We start from the raw sequence: 5,521 nt of genomic DNA, 5'->3' as shown, positions 1-5,521 counted from the left end.
ATATTTACAAAGCTAGTGTTTTCCAGCATGGTTTTGTCAGCACATGTGTTTGATTAGCAAGCGTTAAAGCTTTTTTGGAGCAAATATTTATTTAGCGAACATGCATTATTTGTCTTTCAATGTAGACGTTTTCTTCAGCAACTTATTTTGTTAGCAAATATCCTTAGTTAGCACAAATGTTGAACTAATGAAGTAAACATAAACGTGCTCATTTATTTGACCTCCAGTTCAAAATCTTTCAGTACGTAGCTGAACTTTGGTCAACTTACTTGTTTGAGTGGACCAAGTAATGAAAGATATTGTTGTCAGTCATTTCAGCTCTGCTATGGTATGGTCAAGGATCAGAATGAAGGATAGAGAATCCTTTGCTACCCCTTCACCAGCTACCCCATTTCCTTCCTCATTGCAGCACATGATTCTGTGTCTCAGAAGGTTTGATTCTTGATATATTATCCATGTAGCCTAATACAGAGAATATCCTTGAGATAATATTGTAGAATGCTGATCCCCACCATAGATGCTCCCTTACACCAAAATCCCGGGTGAATGCTATGTGCCTGATAGTGGTGCACACTGCTAAACTCTTAAAGGTACACTTAGCAAGATGACATCATCAATAGAACAACATTAGACAATGGCAACAACAGAATTCAAATCTGCCAAGAATACAGTTATTAAACCTATGTAACAATTTGCATCCTCTCTTGTAGCACGCCCACATTGGGAATAGCCAATAATTTCATTCTTGGCAGATTTGTATTCTCTTGATGATGTTGGTCACGCTCCCCTGCTCTGACGTTGCATGCATCAACCAATGGTTGCGTACCACGTCGTCGACTGTGCCGTCGGGCACCAAATTGCGATAACATAATGTGGTTAGCTGATACGTAATGCCTATCCAGGGGTTGTAAGATCTGGCATGTGTCAGAAACGTATAGGGAACACGGCCGTTGTCTGTAAGTAGGAAGTTTCCCCATTTTGTATGATGATGTCAACTTGCTGAGTATGGCTTTAACCCTTTGTGGCATTTTATATTATTTTACAATTCTCTGTATTTGTTTGTAGTCTGTCTATATTGACAATTTATTATGTTATTGTAGGTACATTTTTGGGTGGCTCCATCTACTAGTAATTGGTAGTTTGTGGCACCATTAATTTTCTCCTGTTTAAACTGTTTGATTTGATAAGTTGAACTGCAACAGGAAGACAGATGGTGGCCTTTTTGTCAAGACTCATTAGAAGAAAGCAGTGAGTTTTTCAGACTATTTGACTTTGTTATACATGGTTCCACTCAGGGGCATAATCGGGGTGTGACTATAGACCACACCTCCTCACCAATAGGTCGTTGCTTCTCCAGCTTCTGCTTCGATCAGCTCAGGGGCTCTGTATCAAACTTTTCAGAGTAGGAGTGCCGATCTAGGATCAGTTTAGCCTTTTAGATCATAATGAATAAGACTATTATGAACAGGAGGGATCTGATCTGAACCTAGATCAGCAATCCTACTCTAAGAATCTTAACATATATGGCCTCAGATCTTCGTATTTGAGTATATGGTGGCAATGGGAAATGCTGTGTGCCAAGGTAAAAATCATTAGAGTACTTTCAGCAAGATGAGGTATAATACCACTGAGAGAAAGAGAACATTTTCACCATGCATGTACTATTTCCAATGGAATATGACCCCTATTTTATTGCCTAAGGAAGGATCTACCATTTGCATAATGTACAGAGAAATACACATGTTTATTAGCAATACATAACATTCAATGTATGAACTTATATACGATGTAAAGAGAATGATTCCGATTTTTTATGAGAAGATGTTTCAAGTAAGATCACTCACCATAACATAGCAATGATGTTCTCCATGCTCAGTTTGGTTTGAATAGAATATCAACACAAGGTACGATATAATAAGTCACACACTATTTCCTTGTCCGCAATGAAACATTGGCCCAGGTCGTCGAAAGACTACAATGGGGATCGTAATAAATACCAAAACTCCCCACTGTACACTGAGTGTACAAAACATTAAGAAACCTGCTCTTTCCATGACAGACTGACCAGGTTAAAGCAATGATGCTTTATTGATGTCACTTGTTAAATCCACTTCAATCAGTGTAGATGACGGGGATGAGACGGGTTAAATACGTTTCTTTGAGCCTTGAGACAACTGAGACAAGGATTGTGTATAATGTGCCATTCAGAGGGTAAATGTGTAAGACAAAATATTTAAGTGCCTTTCAACGGGGTATGACAGTAGGTGCCAGGCGCACAGGTTTGTTTCAAGAACTGCAGTGCTGCTGGGTTTTTCACGCTCAACAGTTTCCTGTGTGTATGAAGAACGGTCCACCACCGAAAGGACATCCAGCCACCTTGACACAACTCTGTGAAGCATTGTAGTCAACATGGGCCAGTATCCCCGTGGAACGCTTTCGACACCTTGTAGAGTCCATGTCCTGACGAATTGAAGCTGTTCTGAGGGCAAAGGGGGGAGTGCAACTCAATATTAGGAAGGTGTTCTTAATGTTTTGTACACTCAGTGTATGTTATGGTTACAGTGACTCTTCACTTGACTTTTCTGTCTTGGCTGACATTGCACTGTCATAATAATGACATTACAGGTTATAAACGCATTGGGAAGTTGATGACAACTGACTATACAGCTGTTACAGAAACCAATTTAGGAAAATGTGTTTGTTTTTGGTATTCCTTAGCCATCTGCTTAAGTGTAATGTCCAGGGCATTGGGTAATTATTTTTCAACAAGGAGTTTTCTATTCCTGAATTAAATTCCAATCCACTCCCTGAATTGAAAGAAGTGAAATGCATTGAGCCCCCAACCCTAGGTATGTAAGGACAATGGTAAAGTCAGCTGTTGGAATTCTGCTGTCATGCTCATGATATTGCGAGGTAGACCTGAGGACATTGGTGTCAGGTAACTTATTTTTGGACAGTGTATAAGGAAGTTATTTACTTCATTTCATATCAATAATATTTGAATTTAGTATAAATTTTTGTTTCGGTTTATACAGTTGGGAATGAAATTGACATACTGTACTTCTTAAACATATGGACTGAACAATGATTCAACCCCCCAGACATATGTACATTACTTTATAATCAGGCATAAGCGGTCACTTAGGGCCCCTGGCCACTATGGGGCCCCAGACCAGTCGGGGTCTCAACTTACTTAGGATAGTATAATACACAAGATGCAAGTTCAAAATTTGGTTGTGCATCAGCAGCTTTTCTCTTCTTTTGTCTGTCAGACAGTCACTCAACTAGCCATGTCAGCTAACCATTTTTAGATTGATAAATCAGTCAGGCCAGTTATCAAAACTTGTAGTAATCATGACCAAATGACCATGCACTTGCCTTGAATTTTGGAGATCATTAGGGTACTAGGGGGTAACTGCCCCTCCCCCTGTAATTCACCACAAGATGTCACCCAATTATTTTCCCAACATTTCCCTAGCTCCCACTGCTCTTGTTAAAAAAAAATGTCCTCTGTGTCATCACAACAAAACCATTTTGAAGATATATTTCAATGAAGATAGATCTATACAAGTAGAAAAGCCTTAAGATAAATAATCCACTTGTTTAGAGAGAGAGAGAAAAATATATCATTTTTTTGTAAATTAGTAATATGTTGGATGAGTGTGTTGGGGGCAATATTTAGACAATGACTAGCCCGGTTAGCACTAGTTTATGTTAACTTTCTATCTAGCAACTTCACTAGCAGTAAATGCTAGCCAGCTAGCTAGTTAGCATAAGCAACCAGATCTTCTGAGGTAAAATACATGAAAAAAGATAACGTAGCTTAATTGCAGTTGCAAATGTTTCCACGACTGACTGATGGCTTTACAGTTAATGCTACTTTATAGCCTTTTAGCTATTTTACACAAAACGTATATAGCTAGATAGCGAACTACGTTTTTGAGTTTGAGTTTATTTTAATTTTTGCAGGGACCGTGCACATTAATCAACGTTTCAATAGTGCCGGATTTATCCAGCTTGGTAAAGTTCTACCACAGTTCCTAGGCATGTTTTAAGAGAGAGCTTTTCAATTGGCATCTCTCCCCCTGTTTTCAGTCACAGGTAGGGACTGTATTAGGTGTGAGCAGTGTAGGAGGTGGGCTCATGAGTTGTGCTCCAATTTTACTGGGTATAGTTTTATTTGCGACCTATTTACAAATTAGAATTGTGCAATAACAGAGCACAAGAGTTGCCACAATGTTACACTCAATTAGTTAGTTAAGTTAGGAGTTATTATTAAATGTTATATTCCAATGTTATCAGTTATATTACATTCCAATTCATATTATTTTATGAATTAAAAACAACTATTGAAAAGAAAGAACAAAGAAAATGAATGTGCAGGTGAGTTAAAAAGAGGGACTTAAAAAGAGGGACACATTAAATCTCCCCATAGTGCAGATATTAATGGTGACATCTGCAACACCATTGCCCCCTATATTTTATTTAAATCATTACAATTTCCCCAGTAATTTTTAAAAACACTCCTTTTCTAAAAACAACATTTCATGAAACACCTATAACATCAAATGTTGCTTTTTTTGTGTCAGCAACTCCGGTACCGCTAGCCATAGCAAAGAGAACAGTCTATGATTTGGGTGACAGGTCTTTGACCATTTTTTTGGGCCTTCCTCTTCCACCGCCTAGTATATAGATCCTGGAAGGCAGGAAGCTTGGCCCCAGTGATGTACTGGGCCGTACGCACCGCCCTCAGTAGCGCCTTACGGTCGAATGCCGAGCAGTTGCCATACCAGGTGGTGATGCAATCAGTCAGGATGCTCTCGATGGTGCAGCTGTAGCTCTTTTTGAGGATCTGGGGACCAATGACAAATCCTTTTAGTCTCCTAAGGGGGAAAAGGTGTTGTCATGCCCTCTTCTCAGCTGTCTTGGTGTGTTTGGACCATGATAGTTTGTTGGTGATGTGGCCACCAAGGAGCTTGAAACTCTCGACCCGCTACAGTACAGCACCGTCGATGTTAATGGGGGGCCTGTTCGGCCCTCCTTTTCCTGTTATCCACGATCAGCTCCTTTTTCTTGCACACATTGAGGGAGAGGTTGTTGTCCTGGCATCACACTGTCAGGTTTCTGACCTCCTCCCTATAGGCTGTCTCATCATTGTCGGTGATCAGGCCTACTGTTGTGTCGTCAGTTAACTTAATGATGGTGTTAGAGTCGTGTTTGGCCACGCAGTCGTGGGTGAACAGGGAGTACAGGAGAGGACTAAGTACACACCCTGAGGTGCCCCAGTGATGAGGATCAGCGTGTCAGATGTGTTGTTGCCTACCCTTACCACCTGGGGGCGGCCCGTCAGGAAGTTCAGGATCCAGTTGCAGAGCGAGGTGTTTAGTCCCAGGGTCATTAGCTTAGTGATGAGCTTTGTGGGCATTATGGTGTTGAAAGCTGAGCTGAAGTCAATGAACAGTTTTGATTCTTCACAAAAAAATACAGTTTTATATCTTTACGTTTGAAGCCTGAAATCTGG

Source organism: Oncorhynchus keta, chromosome 19 (assembly GCF_023373465.1).
Source record: "Oncorhynchus keta strain PuntledgeMale-10-30-2019 chromosome 19, Oket_V2, whole genome shotgun sequence".
NCBI lineage: Eukaryota > Metazoa > Chordata > Actinopteri > Salmoniformes > Salmonidae > Oncorhynchus > Oncorhynchus keta.
This window is presented reverse-complemented; position numbering follows the sequence as displayed.